Source organism: Lonchura striata, chromosome 2 (genome assembly GCF_046129695.1).
Source record: "Lonchura striata isolate bLonStr1 chromosome 2, bLonStr1.mat, whole genome shotgun sequence".
Taxonomy (NCBI): Eukaryota; Metazoa; Chordata; class Aves; order Passeriformes; family Estrildidae; genus Lonchura; species Lonchura striata.
In genome coordinates, this window is record NC_134604.1 from 72,069,783 (window position 1) to 72,088,596 (window position 18,814).

At 41.4% G+C, this 18,814-nt stretch overlaps 1 protein-coding gene across 6 annotated transcripts in view; it reads right to left on the minus strand.

Annotated features, from left to right (window-relative positions):
* The window catches only part of ZMYM2 (zinc finger MYM-type containing 2), an 89,284-nt gene extending 70,940 nt beyond the window's left edge, over window positions 1-18,344 (minus strand). For 3 of the 6 annotated variants that reach the window (XM_021539954.3, XM_021539953.3, XM_021539952.3), the window contains exons 1-2: window positions 18,205-18,299; window positions 1,761-1,822 (exon numbers count right to left, since the gene is read on the minus strand). The gene's annotated coding sequence lies outside the window, so the exon portion shown is untranslated. Of the gene's footprint in view, window positions 1-1,760; window positions 1,823-4,133; window positions 10,686-17,152; window positions 17,211-18,204 lie in introns of those variants that run through there. The other 3 variants (XM_031504373.2, XM_077781475.1, XM_077781476.1) reach the window with 3 other exon arrangements.
* Window positions 18,345-18,814: the final 470 nt, after the last annotated feature.

An 18,814-nucleotide genomic window follows, 5' to 3' on the forward strand; every position in this document is an offset into this window, starting at 1 on the left:
AAAACAAAAACTACAGGACATAAAATCAGGCCTACAATGCAATATAAACCTTACACTGCTAATATTTTTCAACTTGTATATATACACTGCAGTGATAGCACAGATTCAGGCATCCATAGCCTATATTAACACATGTGATCACTCACAAGAGACTGAAAATGTTCAAAGTTCAAGCATCTATTTATTCTTCAGGCTTTATAACAGTCATCAGGTTTTCCAGACCTGGCAGCACTTTTAAAAGAGAGTATCAACTTGTGTAGTTATCTACTGTTTGAGAACGGCCTTTAAAACCCCCAGACAGTAAAGTTGCCCAGAGGAATAAAGCTCAAATATTCTTCTACACATTTACACTATTCAAGCCCTGCTGCCATTAACTGAGAAGGAGTAGGGAGGGCAGGACAAGGACCAAACAGTAAAGCTGTGAACAAGATTAATCCTAGAAGAGAGGCAGGTGATCACCTTTTAGTTCCTTCCTATCTTAGCCTTTCAGACAAATGCCATTATGTAATAACATTTGAACCACAATAAAGGGAACACCGAATTGTAATGAAAGACTGTTTCTTACAAAAAAAAAATTGTATTATCAATGTAGTTGGCAAGTACCGCCCTGGAAATCAGTCAGTTACACTGAAGGTTAATTTAATCCAATATTCTCTTTCACTTTTTCCTCTACAGCTGATTAACTTAAGAGTGTTCTGCATCTCAGATTTTGCTGAAAATAATTTAAATTTTAAACTATTCTATATGTTTTGTTTCTCTATAAGAACAAAAGCATCACAAGCACACAAACCTTTTAATAAAGTTTTAAATATATTTGAACAGATCCGAGCAGAGAAAAAATGAGACTATGCCAAGCCTACATTCTAGGCCTGACTCAAAACCTTTATGATTCCTATTTTCACAACTTCTTAGCAGAAAGACAGACTTGGGCTGCATTGCAGTACATGCATATAACATGTAGTAAAGTTAAGACTCAAAACACGTATCTTCTTGCCTGTATTTATTTACATTTTCCACAAAGCTCTTAGGTTTTAATGAGCTGTACTGTTAAGTATTAAAAAAGTAAAAATTTGTGTTTAATTACTAGTGCAAAGTCATAAGCACAATCTGCATATAGCTCCATGCAAATAGCTCCTACCTCTCGACAACAAAATTACCCATAAAATGTGCAAAATGAGATAGCTTGTTTTCTAAAAGTCAGAACAGCAAGGAGAAACACAAAAACCACGTAGGCAATGTCACAGTACTTCTAAATTAAAAACTACCCAAAAAAGTGACTTAGCAGGAAAAAAAAAAATCAAAAATGTTTAGAATGGAAAACTAGAAAAAACTCACACCTCAAAACTGGCAACAGCAAAAGATGCTTTACAATATAAATACAATTGTTAGAAATACGTGATATTGATTAGACCGATGACTGGATGAATTGCTGAGATCTGGGGGGGGAAACTAAACTGAAACAGAAAAAACCCCAACCAACTAACAAAACAAATGCCCAACTCAACAACAAAACCAAATAATAATAAAAAAACCCAACAAACTCCTCAAACAAAACATCCCAACCAACCAACAACAAGAAAACAACACAGTGAGACCTAGTTTGCAGAAAATGCAAGTTCAATACTGCTGAAGAACAAGCTCAAGGCTTTGTGGTGGTACACAGACACCAAAATCACATCTGGACAGAAACTACCAATATTCAACAGCCCTTCCTGAACCAGGCCTTGTGTGTCCCTCTTAATTTAAGCTACATCACTCACCTATTAAAAGTCCTCACGATGAAATAAATTATGATCCCATCGCTTTGTTCAAAGCTTAATTGCTGGAAGAAATAAGAGACAAAATGCAGGTACTTCTTTAGAATGATGACAACTACTAGAGCTCTTAAGATAGCTAAGTAATACTTGTAGGGTCAACTCCACTGATGAATGATAAAAGAGTTAAAGTTATAATGAATTGCAGAAACCCAGATGAAGTGTATGAGTACCTCAAAAAAAAAAAATCAACTTTGCTTTAACAAAAGCAGAAGTTGGAATTTAAATGCCTTTACCAAGTGCCATTAATAACATGTGAAATGAAGGCAACAGAACATTCAAGTCACAGTTATATACACTTGGAGCAAAAACACAAAAATCAAAAGGAGTCACTAAAATCTGGCTAAAACTGCAGTTCCACCAAAACAGGACATTGGAAACAGACATCCAAAGTAGGACCAGCATGTACAGATGTTTCCCTACCAGTGCTACAAGCCCAAACACAAAAAGGAAAAACTTGAAAGACTACTTTGGAAATAATGCATAACTGAAACATCTTCAAACGTGGACAGAAAAAATTTAGGAGACAGTATCCTAAGACGCAAATATAGGAACAAAAAGAAAGGGACTTATTTGCCTCAGCGGAAGAATATTACTTTCTGCTAGGAAAGCACAGTACCATAACTAAATTATTTACCTCAAGAGGTACTGAGCTACTTTTAACTTCCACATCCCAAGCAGAAGAAACAGCCCATTAATGCTTTTCTACTGTCACTTCCACTCAAGCAGTGACACCATAGGTGAGATAATGAGCATGAGACTGCAAAGTAGTCTCATTCCCATTATCTCACTATGGTGAGATAACTATTCACCATAACTACTTAACTACTGCTGTGCAAACTAGGGGGAGGGGGAAGTAAAATCAGCCCACCACTGAATGATGGGAAAAAATTTTATAACACAGCCAACTTCAACCACCTAGAGAACTCTGAGCCATGCAACATATTTCAAGGTATAATTATCCAGACAGCACTCCAGAAAAGCATATTTAAATTCCATGGGGAACAAAAAAAATAAAAATACAAAAAAACCTCATTACTTCAACATCTGTCTTCAGAAAGAGCAACCTCAGTGAGAGGAAAAGAAATGGACCAGCTAGAACAAAAAGCTTGAAAGCATGAAAGCCATTTATAAAAATCACTATATTATGCATACAACCAGCCCAAAAGGACTCCAAAAACCTAACAGAGACTACCACCAGAAAGCCTCTGACCAACGAAAGTGCTGGAATCATACTGGGGGAATGTTTTATATACATTTCATACACCTTTTGGATAGAAACAGGCTACTGCCCCATGTCAGAGCAACTGTCTAAAATCTCAATTCCTGTCAATTTTACAATCAGTAAAATTTTCCTGAAGTAAAAGAGCATCCATGAAGCCTGAACCAGAAAACACAGAAGAAATTCTTTGCACTCATGTTCAGTAAGGAAAACATCAGGGAAGATCATATCTAAGCCCTCTTTCTACAGGTCGGGCCAGAGGAAAAATGTTGCATCAAAGTGCTAACACAAGAGGATTTTATAACAAATCACTAGGGCCTTGTGGAAGTCACTTAAGATTTCTAAAGGCAGTTAGCAATTTTTTATTTCAGTATCTGCAACCAATTACTTAAGCAGCAGGCAAGAACAATTACTCAGACTACAGTCCTATCATGTCACTAAATAAACTGATAGAAACTACAGTTGAATAAATAGATCAAAAAAAAAAAAACCACAGGGGAGGGGAGCAACACAAATTTTACAATGAAAAGGTAATGTCTCACAGGACTACTGCCAAAATCATTTGAAGGGTTCACATACTTTTAGACCAACTGTGATTAAACAGGTATATCCCACTAAAGTCTTGCAAAAGGCATTCAAACACTGTACTCAGTGAAGACTGCTGTGGAAATTATCTGTAACAAAGATTTTGAGAAGATGTTCTCTGGGGGATTTGTAATTATTTAAAGAGAAAAATATCATGTGTTGTTTGTTGTTACCATAATAAAGACAAGTTACCCCAGGGGTTCCAAAATAAAATTACACAGATCAACATATGTAAGTCAGCCAAAGAGACAGTGACTCCCAAAATGAATGCTTCCTAATCATATAAACTTATTCACAGCAGCTAATAACACAAACTGATTGTAAAGCAGTGTGGCAGGAAAAAACACTAGTGATAAATGCACGGTAGTGAACTTGGGGCAGAGGGAAAAATACACATAAATTATGATCCCAGTTGCCACTCTCTCACTCTTACAAATCAAAGCTACTCAATCAACAAAGGAAAAAAAAATCAAATACAACAAAGCCCATTAGCTACTACAAAAAAAACATACTTCACCAGCATCTTGCTTATCATGAGATGTTCAGATCACTCACTTTCCAGAGAAAGGGAAAAAGAGATGAGTTACATGAACAATTTATACTCATGGAAAACACTTCTCTTTGAAATGGAAACAACTCAAGGAAGATCCTAAATCTGAAAGAATAAAAAAAATACAGATGGTAAGAGTTGCCCTGTGTTTTGCAAGAACAAAAAGGTGCCAAATTAAATAACTAAGAAGCCTTAATAATCTATTGTGCATGAAAACATTTTGTTAATTGGGAGAATCACTGCTGTAGAAGGCTACAGAGGTTACAAATGCAACCAGTTCCAACAGGTATTGGGCAAACAATTTATTGGAATAAATTCATTTATGACTTAAACAGAGTGGTTCAAATGAAAGTACAAAATTCTTGGCCAGCCAGCTGAAAACCAGAATACACCTGCAGCAAAATCAGGCTTTAACTGAAAAGCTTCTATTCCTAGACATCCCTGTTGCAAACAAGTCACCCAATTGTCGATCTGCCTAGTACAGCAATTACCCAACTTAAAAGAGTAATAATAATTTTCTTACATACAAAAGAACTATCACTAGCCTCACAGAAACTCTACCCATTTACCCAAAAAATCTAAATTTTAGCCTATGGCGCTCAAGCTGATTTCAGCTGAGGGATGCGTGTCAACATTTTGGTGTAAGGGCTAGGGACTTACTGAACATGTCCTGATGTTCTGTGAAGCTTTTCAGTTCGAAGGGTCACTTCCTGACCCTGACATTCATTTGACCATAATATCAATTAATTCCTTTATTCAGCTACTTTCTAAAGTTCCTCTCCTTATTACAGAAAATCACTTATCACTTGACTTTCCTTGTCTGATGATCACAAGCTCAGTACAGACTATGTGCAAAGCAGCTATCAAGAAGCTCTGTAGCTTAATGTCTTGCTACAGCACATGAACACTCATTCCCTACACAGCTATACGCAACCCACCTACCACAGCTTTCTCAGGGTATGAACCATCAACCCAGTGCCTGAATGTATGCCACAGTTCACCCCAAAAACAAACTAAATCACTCCAATTAAAATCACCTAAAAGTATCACTTTTTCACTGCTATTGAAGTAACCTAGTAACTCAACTATAGCCAACTCAACTATATATAAGAAATGAAAACTGCTAGAAATACACAAGTAGTCCAGAATTCTTAAAAGGTTGTAATTTAAGCCAGCTTTAAACTGAATCTGCATGCTACTACTACGGTCTCAATTTGGACATAGTAAATTATATATACTGTGTATGGAGAGACTGCTACCTGTGTGAATACAACTCCAAGTTAGATACAAAGCAGTTGCAGGGCCATTCTGAATCACCAGATCTCTTACAACATGGGCAACCACGTAAACTGTTTTGGTTTGTGTTTTTTTTCCTCCTTATATCCTTCCTGAGGGATATTCAGCCATCAGCCTTAGCTTTTTATGTTCAGATATGCCTTGGATACCTGGTAGCTCTGATTTACTGTTGATCTCTAACAAAAATGTTAACACTTCTGAAGGTCCGCCTAGTTACCAGGTCCACAGACTCGTTGCTATGCTATCATGTGACACAGCTGTTTCTGCAACCACACACATAACCAGACAAAAGAGACTTCCCTGCTGGAATCCTTTCCAGTCAAATCAGTTCCCCAAACGAACAATTTCTGTGCAAGAACACTACAGCTGTGCCTGAACATATCAGTGTTGGTGCCACAGCTCTGAACTTCAGCACAAAGATCATTTCAGCAGACAGGATAGTAATGACAAGATGATGGCCACAGATAAAAATGCTCTAGCCTGACAGCAACTACTACATAAAACAGTCCAACATGCATGTGCCCACTGACAAAAACATAGCAAGCAGCACCAGGCTGAATATTAAAACAGGTCAGACTGAATTTTACAACATGTATATCCACTGGCCACACTGAGTTGTGTATCTGAAGCAAGCAAGGCTTTAAGCAAGCCTCAGATATTACATTATTGCCACAATGACTCAACTATTTCATCTGCCAGATTCACACACAAATCACGGTAATGAGTTCAACAGGAATACTTGTATATTTTGGGCTAACCTCAAGTGCCAACACTTCATTCACAACACCAAAGTAAAACAAGGGTCTTAAATTACCATTCAAGCTAATTAAAGAGTTTGAATAATATTTAACACAAACCCATCAATGTATTTATATTGCTGGTGTTTCAGAACATGGGTAAAAGCTTTCATGAACAGGATACTAAGTTTAGGTTCACAAATCTAATTTACCTGTTCATCTAAGTACCATCATTACAAAAGCCCGGTATATCTCATAATTTCAGTTTTGAGACATTACTTCAGAATTTATTTTCCAGTAGGTTTGGAGCTGGTTCAAATTGAATTATTTTTCTTTAATTTTGAAAGGAATTGTATGGATTGAAGAAAGAGTGTGTTTGTCACGCAGATTTCAGAGAATTCAACATAAAAGCATATGAAAAGACCTGTAATCCAGCAGAGAAAATAACTAAGAACAATAAAAGGGCAAGATCTACTTAGTGAAATATTGTGAAGCAAGTCAATAAATTTTAGTTTTATTCACAAGAATAACTATGTACATACAGCTAAAGCTTACCAAAAGTATGCAAACTTTGATATCTTCTGAGCATCTTAACTGAACTGCAGCCACCACTGTTCCCTGTGAATGCTGAGATCTGTTTTCCAACTGATGCTTCCTGGAATACTTGAACAATTTTGCTCAACACAGCCTCTTTCTTGAGTCTTCCTACTCAATGAATGCAAAGAAATGCTTCCTTGTGTGCACAAACAGATTCAAAATACTAAGTCAACCTCAAACTTAATTCTATGAAGGGGCATCCAAAACAAGCACCAGTAATTCACAAGACTACTCTTCAAAGAATGAGCAGCACTTGGCATAAGAATTATTGGCAAATCAAAATCATACAGTTGACTAACACAGTTTTAGGGCAGCCACACTGACATGTCTCTCCTCCTTACCTGCACACTTTCTATGTATTTCATGGCTGTTTAATCTTGGAAGCACACTGATCAGTAAGAACACAGTACCATTTCTAGCCTTAAAAGCCATTATTTGTAATGCAGTAGAAGTAAATTTTATCTACAACCCAAGCAGCAAGATGCTCCTTAAGGATGTCCTTTGTTATAAATGGAATAGAAAGGTGAAACAAGACAGAAAAACAAAGGACCCACAATAAATGCTTATCTATTACTTATATCCAAACACATGTATATTTCCAGAAAATAGGCAACACTAGGCCATAGAAACAGACCTGAAAGATGGCTATGTGGAAAAAGAGTACAGCTACAGGAGAAAAACACTATGCCAGAGATATGAAAACAGGAAAAGGACACGTAAAATATTGAAAAATAACTAGAAAATGGCATTAATACAGCATGAAAAGACGTCAAGTTGTCATTTAATGGATCTTAACTTTAAAAAATGCAACACTTAGTATGAAAAACAAATTCTGAATGGCTCGATCAGAAACAGACCCAGGAAGAGCAAATTTATTTAGATGTCAAGCCTGGGCAATAGAACACAGGCCATTGGTGTCAGTGGGTCACAGCACACATTTCAAAAATATGCCTTACTCCTGCTCCATACAGAACAATGAAGATTAACTGAGAATTCAAATCTATGAAGTCCCTAGTTTTTGCTTTAGTTAAAATTAAAAAAACTACTGATATACACAAATAGCACACAATCTTCCAAATTTGTCAAGTTACGAAAAATTGGATGTACAGCCAATCATATATAAACCAAGCAAATGTGAACAAGCACTAGAGACTGGAAAGAACAGAAATCTCAAGAGCAAGAATTTTCCAATATTTATTTATCTTAGCTATTCACAACTGTTAACCCTGTTGCTACTTATGCCTATTACCTGCCATTCTACCAAAAGGTATCTCAGAGAAGAGCTTGGCTTTGTCTTCCTCTTTATTTTCCCACTAATTAGTTGAACACAGCAGTAACCTGTCCCTTCAGCCTTCTCTTTCAGCTGAACACACCTCTCTTTCTCAGCTTTTCCTTCTTTGTTATGTGTTCAATCACCCTGGTCTTACACTGCCAAAATATCATATCTTCATTAGGATGGAGTCTAACCAAAACCAGACTAAACACTATAAATGTATTCTCCCAGTATAAGACAGCACAGAACAATCTCTTTCTTTAAACTGCTGGCTACTACCTTGCTTCTTTCAGTCCAGTATACTGCTTACATTCATCCTGCTAGGGTGCACTAATCATATTTAACTTGCTGTTCACCAGGACTAGGCAAAGCTGTCTTCTATCCTATTAGTGCCCAGACTGTACTATTCCCAAACATTCTGGAAACAAAGACACTTTTTAACTAACAATATGGACTTTTAGCATTATTCTTCATTAGTGCTTCTTCTTAACTGGTTGATATTTTTAAATTTTTATTTTAAACTAGCATTTAGTCTACACTCATATATGTATAACCCATGAACAAGTAGTTCTGTATGGGTAACTAGTGTGCACCATGCCTAATGGCACACCACATCTCAGTGCCTGACTGAACAAATCTTTTTGACTAATGCTTCTAAAATACTTTATTTTTGCATATGCTTAGAAAGAGGAAAAACTGTCATGCCAAAGTCTGTAAATGAACAAGTTTGCAGACAGACCATTTTATTTGCCTTTAGCATAACTAACATCAGCTAATAGCCTCAACCAGATTTTTCATCCTTGAGAAATAATCAAGTATTGCCTAACAACCTAGTATTTTGGGCCTGGTATGGACAAGTTTATTCAACACAATTTACTTGCAGTGATTAGTATGCAATGCATCAAGTAATTCAGAACAAAGAAAACTGAATTTAAAAGAGCAAGTTAATATTATGCTATAGAGAGGAGGGAAACCCATGCAGATTAAGACCAAATAAACAGAAAATGAAGCTACAGTGTAACAAAGGAAAGAAAAAACTTATCACCACAAACAAAATGTGATAGAAAAAGAAGTGTGAGAAAATCAGAGGAAAAAAACAGCCACAAAACCGTTCAAGTTCTATATGAGGTAAGGCTGATGGGAAACAGAATCCAAGGCAAGAATAGATCTGGTCAACAAGGCAAGTATGATAGGTTTTCACAGCTGCACTGGCTGGCTGGCTGCAAGTTACATTATGCAATCAAGAATCCAGGTTATCCAACTGCTTTAAAATGTAAAAGGTAGTCTTAAAATAAGATGCATATTGTATTTGTTAGGGCCACAGTTCCACAACAACAAACTACATCCAGTCCTGGACAAGACTACTGTGGTTTTGAATTCCTACTCCTTTCCCCCTTCTCCCTAGCTGTTTAAGGATTCTAACAACCAGTCCATCATGGGAGCTAAGATGGTAGAAAGCAGAAACACACAAAAAAAAGAGCAAATACTCTATATCTACATAGCTGCTCACCTCCAAATTTCATTGTGATGATTCATGGACCTAAAATGACTCTCAAAATTAAAAACAAAATAATCATAAAAGCCAGAAAAGGCTGATGTTGGTACAAACAGGAAAGGACAATGACAAACCTAAGTTAGCTTGGTTCAAATGGTCATACAACCAAGGATGTATACATTAAATTTAAACCCATGAAAAATATACAAAGTAGTATTTGTTTTAAGCAAATATTTAATCTTTTGAATCGACATATGGAACTGGAAGCATAGTCTGAGCTTTAAAAAAAAAAAAAAAAAGAAGCTATTAACTTTCCTAGCAGGGAGCTTTTCAAATCTTCTATAAATTTTTGCCTAAAAAGAAGAAAGTGATGCCTCAATAAGTTATCCCATCTTCTAGTTCTTGCACCTGCTGAAAGGCTACACACTGTTCCCTGTTTGATTTTGTATTGCTTAGGCAGTAACTGACACTCAGAAATTCAGTCTTTAACACTGGAGCTGGAAAGGGAGATGGAGGAAGCACACCCAATTACCCAGCATGTTATTGGGTGCTCAGTCTCTCCTAGATTAGGATTAAATCATGCCCTAGTCTATTCTCTTTTATTTGAGGAATAGAATGAGTTCCTGAAGTCTGTTAATAGAAAGCATGTTTTCCACTCCTTCTTTCGTAATTCTTGTGTATATTCTCCAAACTTTATGGTTCTTTTAAATTACTAAAAAAAAGCTGAATTTAGTTCAGATCATTACTATACTATACACAATATCAGTCAGACCATCTCAGTATTTCTCTTTGTTAGTTCTTTGGATAGAAGTATACATAATGATGGTCAAACACAGTAACAATGGCAAATATTCAACTTTTGCTTCTGGTAAAAAAATAAATCACCTTTGTTGTCCTCTCCATTTTCCTTCATTTCTAAATCGTGATTTCTTTTTTTATTACATGGATTACGAACAACTTCTTACCTGGCCTCTCTAGATACTACTTAGCTTCCTTAATGAGGTATCACCTACCAGAACAAAACTTCATTTCCTGAATTAATATTTCAAAAAACATAGCCAACCTTACAAGAAAAACTACTGCTACTACTACTAATTATTATAATAAACAAAATCCCAAACATGCATATGTGCAAACACTAGTTGTAAACTCTAAAGATGTCTGGTAAATTCTGCCAGCTTAATAAGAATTCTTAAACATTTATAGATTGGCATATTAACAATCAATTGTTGCTCAAACAAAACAACTACATTACCTCAGGTATAACAGAACACTAGGTCTTCTTCCCTTTTCCACACACACACAAAGAAAAAAAGACACCAATACCACACCCATAGATCACAACTGTTATCACAGACTCTCAGGAGCCAGAGCTGTAGACCACATCATGCTAGCCACTGTGCAAACACAGAGTAAAACTGCTCAAAGAGCAAACAATCTAAACATAAGGGGCAACAGATGGAGAGAGACAAAAATGAGAATACAAGGAAACAGCACCACCATAAACAATGGTTACAATTAGTTCTTGCTCTAAGGATGGTGTGTTTGAGTCCCAGGGTGACAGGAAAGGTGGAGGTTGGGGTTTGTTTTCAGTAAGTTTTATTTCCTATAGTCAGGTTCTTTTGCATTAACGGGTTACAACTGGCTTGCTTGTAAGGGTGTACTTCTCCAAGTATGAGGAGCATCACAGGAGAATGAATGAAATTGTTTAACTGCCCATGATGTCACTTCCTAAACAGCACTTAAAATATCATTAACAACAAAAACAGATAGTACCCTTCACAGTTAAATCCCAACATTAAAGGTAAGTAAAACCTGTTGGTTTTATCGCCATAAAATGCAAAAGGCAAAAAGACTGGACAGTCAAAAGAGAAGTCCAGGAAAGCACTCTGGTATAGGATTCTGGGTCCACATCAACAGAGCAGGATCACTTTCATCACATCTGTTAAGAAAAATTGTTACCACACAATACAAAGATCAAAGGCATAATCTTGTACTCTTGTGATTTTTTAACACAACTAAATAACAAACACCTAATTGGTGATTAACAGTTAAGACACCATTTAATATGTGGGAGAAATCTACAGTCTTTGTTAGAAGACTGTGTGCTATGTCTAAAATCAGGGCTAGATTATGGACTTGACTCAAAGATGTCATGACACTGCTGTCTACAAGCAACAGCACAGATTGTTTTCCTTTGCAATAGAAGCCTCAGCAAAAGGTCAGACATCCACAAAGAGAAGTCAAAAGCACACACAGAGATTTAGCTAGTCTAGAGGACAGCAAGCCTGGAAGAGAGAGACTTGAAGGTCATCCATACAGGCATGACAGCTGAGTTTATGAATGAGATGAACAAAATGACTTTTAAAGAAATCTGATGTAGTACAAGGAGTAAATATCAAGCTGGAAAGATCTTACACAGATCTAAGGAAAAGGAACTCCAAAAATAAGTAAGGTTTACACCAAGGTTACTTTCAAGGAGAGAAGAAAACAAAAAGTGAAAGGAAAAAAAATGCACAGTAGCATTATGAGTTAAATGAATTAACTTTTTTTAACATTCAGTATGACTGCACTGCACAGAAGAGCCTAAAGAAAGGTAAGATGCCAATACACTTCCAACAAAAGCCTGCAGGAGGAAAACAAAAGATGTCCTTGTTTCTTGGACTGACTGCGAATTGCCAACAGCCCTCAATCAATAAAATTTGCCATAACCTGTATAATTCTATGTGCATGATTTTCTATCTTCTTCAATACCATATTTCACAGCAGAAGATTAGAGGAAACTAAATGCAGAAACCAACACATACACAACACAAACTCTTCCATAATGCCACTGATTTCTCCTAATGATCTAGACCAGCAGAAATTACATCAGTAGCTCTGGTTCAAGTATCTAAGCAGCTGTTGTCCCCATCAGTGCCCAAGTAGCAGCATGTGCCCAAGCATACATGGGTACTGTACAAACTATTCCATGGGAGAAAGGTAGAACTGAGATGACATCCGGCTTAGCATGTGCTGGGGGTAAAACTGATGAGCAGGGACTAGGCCTGAACAGGCTTCTGTACAGCACTAGGTACACAAATGCCAGTATTACAGCCTTTGAAAGCTACAATGATGCTAACTGAAGGATTCTGATAGTCTTGAAAGGGTTAAAGAACCTGTAAAGTTTATAAACCTTTTAAATAACAAAGTAACATATTACACATTGTATTTTTTAGTGACCCAAACACATAGTTTTGCACAACAGCAAACACCATTAAGTAGTCCCATCTCAGACAAACTTAAAAAACCCAAACAAACCCAACCAAAGTCCTCTTGTGCTACTGACACTGAGTATGGCTGGCTAGAGCACTGACATCACCTGAGTGTTCCAAACCAGTACTGCAGCTACTCTGCTAAAATCACTGAACACTTGCTTCTGCATCCCACCCATGTGATGAGTCCCTGCTATCCCTACAAGATTATTCTCTTAATAGCTGATGGTGAGAAAGGGGCAGAGAAAGAAGTTATGGTAAAGCTAATCCCAAAAGATTTAGGAAACATGGACAAAAATTAAGTATTTAAGCATGACGACAAACTTACGAAGTACAAATGCCCTCTGAATCAAGAGCAATTTGAAAAACACGTTGGTAGCAATCTTGTCACTAAAAACTGTCACTTAAACACAAAACTCAACAATCTCTGTAGATTTTACTTATGTTGGACTAATAAATCTGTATTATAACCATTGATTGAAATAATTTTCTTCTGATAGCAATCCAGAGCAAGAAAACAACTTTCATCATTGACATGGCCAGTCCGAGAGATACTTCAGGTGAAGGGATGAGAAACCCTCAGTGGACCCGGTCCATAAGGGACAGTCACTGATCTCCTCTACTGCAACTGTTGATGTTCTCATAAATACACACATATAATAAAACTCTTTGTGCGCGTGTGTGTCTTGTCCAACTCTAGTGGCATTGAGTTTAACACAACACATATAGAATTCATAACTTCTAGAAGTTCATGGAAAAGTTTTCAGTTGTCAAAATCATTTAAGTATAAATAAGTGGCATTGAAATCATAGAACCATTTAGGCTAGAAAATACACTTAAGATCAAGTCCAACCATTAAACTGACATCACCATGTTCACTACTAAATGATGTCCCTACGTTTCAAAGCTACACATCTTCTAATTACTTTCAGGCATGACACTTTCCTGGGAATCATGTTTCTATGCTTAACAACCCCTTCCAGTGAAAAAATTTTCCAAACAAATCCAATCTAAACTTCCCTTGGTGCAACTTGAGGCCATCTTGTCCTGTCACTTGTAACCTGGGAGAAGAGGCCAACTCCTATCCAGCTACACCCTCCTTTCAGGCAGTTGCAGAGTGATGAGGTCTCCCCTGAGCCTCCTTTTCTCCAGGCTGAACCCCCAGCTCCCTCAGCTGCTCCTCACAGGAACTGTGCTCCAGACCCTTCCCCAGCTCCGCTGCCCCTCTCTGGACACGCTCCAGCCCCTCAATGTCTTTCTTGCAGTGAGGGGCCCAGAACTGAACACAGGGTTGGAGGTGTGGCCTCAGCAGTGCTGAGCACAGGGGGACGGTCACTGCCCTGCTCCTGCTGGCCACACCAGAGCTGACCCAGGCCAGGATGCCATCGGCCTTCTTGGCCACCTGGGCACACACTGGATTGCATTCAATCCAGCCAACCACAGCAACAATGAATGCTGCCTGGAATCCAGCTGTAAAAGTATGCCATCAAAATCAATATAGTGAAAGTCCTAACTGAATAAGCCATAACATACAACTGCATTCCAGCGGTCTCAAACTTCTTCCTTCTACCAAAAATTTCTCTTAGAAGTACAAAATGCTATCTGACAAACTTGCAAATCTTGGTATAAAATAAAAAATGTAAATAGTAGCACCTATATTGAGTATATTGTTCATACATCAAGTTGGCATATACTGCCAGCCACATCTACCAGCAGCACAGAGGGCAAGCTATAAATATGGAATACAAGCTAAGCTTCATCTGAACTTTAATGTGTAAGCAAGCAACCCAGTTAGCCACAAAGAGCCTTCAATCACTAAGATTAAATCACTGAAACAAAGTTAAGAAGAAGTTGAAAACACTTCCAGCTGTGGAGCTGAACATAATTTCAGTGGACACAAAACTCCACTGCAACACAGGGGGCTTTTAAGGCCCTCATGAGGCAAGTATTACCTCAAACTTCTCACACTGGACACCTGAGTAGTCTTTTGAACTCCTGTGAGCTTCAAATTCCAATCCCTTTCCATAAAATGGTTGAGTTCATTGTTAATTGTGATGGAAAAAGAAATAGTTCTCCATGAACAGTGAATTTTCCATTAGCAACAGTTCTTGATACAAGTTCTTAACAGACTCCCCATACTGCTTTTATTGCAGGGTACATCAATTAAATGCAAACTCAAACAATGTGACAGAACTTCAGAAACTCTGTACTTAGTCCTCAAAACCAAAATGAAAACTTCTCAAACACAAGACAATTCATGATTCTGCAGGACCAAAAAAACCAAAAGCCAAACCAAAAAACCCTAGTAAAAATCTGAAAGACATTGTACCAGCTTTGTACTATTCCCCTCTGTACATACTTGAACAAGCTCTATAAAAGACAGAGAAACTTGCTTTCATTTTTTCATTGCCACTTTGACATCCTTGCTGAAGCAAATCCCTATTAGCATGTTATTACAGGATGAGCAACAGGAAAATGCAATAATATATTTGAGGTTGGAGAGGATTAATAACAACAATATAAAGCCAATTTAGTAGATAATAAAATTAATTTATTGCTCTAATTAAGACAGACTTCTATTAAAATAAGTTACTTAGCTTAACCACCAAATAACATGGCTGACGAGTTTGGTTCCTAGAGATGACCTTGCAGCACTAAGCACCAAATACCCCGAACAGCATGGTCCTATCACATGCCATAAGAAGGCTATACCACCATCATTGCAGCTGGAGGAGGACAATGTGCCACCTACCACCTCCAGTACACAACAGTCTCCCTTCTTCCAAAGCATCATTTGCCTTGATATTTCCTTAAAGTAACTTTATTTGACATGAAGGATAATCGGAAAAAAAAGAACAGCTATTAGACTGGAATGCATAAAAAATGAATCAGAAGTAAAATCAGATGGTAGCCTTGCATCCAAGATATGGTAAGAATTTAAAAATTACTGTTCAAAATTTTAAGCTGCTGTAGCAAGTCAAGGGTTGGAACAGACAACTTTATTAAAGATAACATGCCATGTAAACTCTTACAAGTCTTTGATGCAGTTCATAATTTTATACGTGCAGAACAAATAGAGATCTGATGTCCTCATCCTAAGCAGTGAGGCTTTGCAGCGAACGACTTATTCTTTGTATATGTAAGCCACCAAAAAGTGACAAAGAAAGTTGCAAGCTCTGCGAATCTGGAAAATGTAAAACAGAAAGGGACAGAAACGGGGCGGGGGGGAAATCCAAGATACGAGTGTTGGGGAAGACCGCAACACCTGAATCCGTGCTGTAACCAAGCGAGGGACCCATAGGGCGAGAGAGGCGCTGCCTTTTTGTTTTGTTCTCGGGCTGCGCGCTCCTGGCGGAGCCGCCGCGCTGCCGCCGGCGCCTCTGGCGGCGCAGCCCGCGCACCGCGCCCGGGCCCGCCGCGGCAGCTCCCGAGCCTCTCCCGAGCGCTCGCACCCTCACTCGCTCCTTCGCCGCGCTACTTGGCCATTTCGGAATCCCCCATGCAGATAAAAATACAGCCCCAATATTAACAAGGGTAGAAGCTAGATTCAAGTTATATCCCAGTCCTACCCACAGGTATTGGCAGGCAACAAGCCTCTCCTTAGCCAACCTAACACCCAACAGAGATCAAAATCTGCTCTCAAAATTCCACATAGACAAAACACCAAAAATGCTCGCTACCTGTGGGTTTCACCAGTGTCCTCCAGCTTCCCGGGGAAGGGACAAAGTGGATGGCTCAGAAGCCCAGCCAAGAAACCCAACAAGACCACCCATACAAATCTGCGGGTGTAGAGAACCAGTCTGTGAACCAGTCACAAAGAGACCATGGAGCGTGCTTCTCCATTACAAACTGCTGGGTGATTTTAAACCTCCCATGCCTCTTCTTAGCTTCGAGATGATACGCGGGACACGTGATTCGAGCAATGGAGGAGGGGAGAAAAATTCAAGATGGCTGAAGGTGTCTTGTCACGGGTGTTCACGCACGCTACACAACTCTAGAGGGCACCCGAAATATGCCCTCCTCCTCCTCCCTCCCGAGCCGGGTAACGTGAGCAGCGGCAGCAGCCCGTCGTCTGCCTGCCGGAGTTGGTATTGCAGGAGCGATGTCTGCAGCAGCAGCAGCGCCCACTCCGAGGAGGAGCCGCCTCACAGCCATTACTGGGGCTTCGCCCCAGGGCAGCGGCTACTGAACGCAGGAATTTCCCCACCCAGCCCTAGAGGGACCTCATTCCACCCCTTGCCCCAGGAGAATACGGGGCGGGGGGAATGGTTCAAGCCCGCTGTTAGGAGGTCTGGCAAAGGCAGAAACAGATACACAAATAGCACTCACAATGGAGCTCCCTCTCCTTGTTGGTCGCTGCCAAGGCTGCACCAAACTGGGCTGGAGCCTAAGGGAAAGACATGGGGTTAACACGGGGCAGCGAGGATCAGGCAGCGCCCCCAAGGAGCGTTTCCATCGCCTGGCCAGGGCAGGTACTGCCTGCATCACTCACCACTTCCCTTTAATCCCAATCTTTCAAATAAATAAACAAACAAACAAATCTACTGCCCTCGCCGGGGGCGGTGGGGTACACCTCACGGCACACCCACGCAGCTTGTCCCCGCTGAAGGAAGGAGGGACAAGGAGCTGTCCCCGGGCGCCGCCACACCGGGGGGCTTCTACCGCGAGTGTGGGGGACAGAGGCAGCGGCGGCACCCACGGCGGGGAGCAGCGAGTGTTACCTGCGAACTTGCCCTGTAAGCCCCGAACCGGCGCCCGGAGCGGCCGCGGGGCCCTCAGCGGCACGGCCCCGGCGCCGGGCGAGCGCCCGCGCCCCCCGCGGCAGTTGCCCCCGGTCTCGGGTTTGCCCCCCTGCAGTCGGCCAGCGGCACTACCGCCTCCTGTCCGCCATTAGAGGGACCCAGCCGAACAATACGGGAGGGGAGCCGCGGAGCGCCGGGCAGGGGAGGGGAGAGGATGGGAGGGAGGTACCCGCGGGGGGGCTGCGAGGGCGGTGGGTGGGGGAGGCACAGGGGCAGAACAACAGCCGAGGGCCCGGCGGGGAAGGGACGGAGAGAGTTAAAATAGGAGGCGCTAGAGCAGACCCGGCCCTTCCCCCAGATACCCCTGCCCCCCCCCTTCGGGGCTGCCCCCGGGCGCCCCCCATTTTTCCCCACCGCCCCCCGCCGCGGCGCGATGGTTATGCGCGGGATTGCCCCCGGTGCCGCCCGCATCCCCGCCGCCAGAGGTGGCGGCGCGGCAGCGACACCGCGGGGTACTTGGCCGGGTAGCTGTGAGGCACGGCGGTTGCCCTCCCATCCCCGCCCTGGGGGCAGCTAAGCGCTGCCAGCCCCCCGCCAGCCCGCCCCGGTGAGGCGCAGCGCCCCGTGTCCGCGCCTTACCCGGCTCCCCACCGCCTGCGGGCACGAACCCCCCCGCGGGGGACGCACGCACTCTGCGCTACTCCTCCGGCGCCTCAACTCTAACTCGGTCCAGTCCCGGGCGAAGCGCAGCCGCTGGCGAAGAGGAGGAGGAACCGGGCCAAGGGAGCTCGGGGAGATCCGCCTCCCTGCCCCGGCATTGGCTTTCCCAGAGGGCGGGCTCTGGCGCTGGGCTAGCCGAGTGGGTGCGCCGCCCATCCATCAGAGCCGCCCGCAGCCGGTTGACCCTATAAACTGCCAATCTTCCTCTTGGCCATGCTTGGGGTTCTTCCCACTTTGATCCATCAGGTTTGAGGAACCCGGATCGCTGCCCACTGACCGGCTTGTTACCCGTGCCCAAGGGTTGCGCTGGCGCTCCCCGCGCCGCTGTTTGACAGCGGCAACTCGCAGAAGTTCTCGGTGCCGCCGAGCCGGCTGCGCGCCGCCGGCCGCGGGCAGGGTGCGCTAGCCGTCCCGGCCGTGCGCTCGCTCCCTGCGGGCGCCACCGCTACGGCCGTGGGGCGCGGGCTCTCCTCTCCCACTCCGGACCCCGCGCTGAGCCATAGGGGCTGGCAGTGCTTTTCCAAAGGGC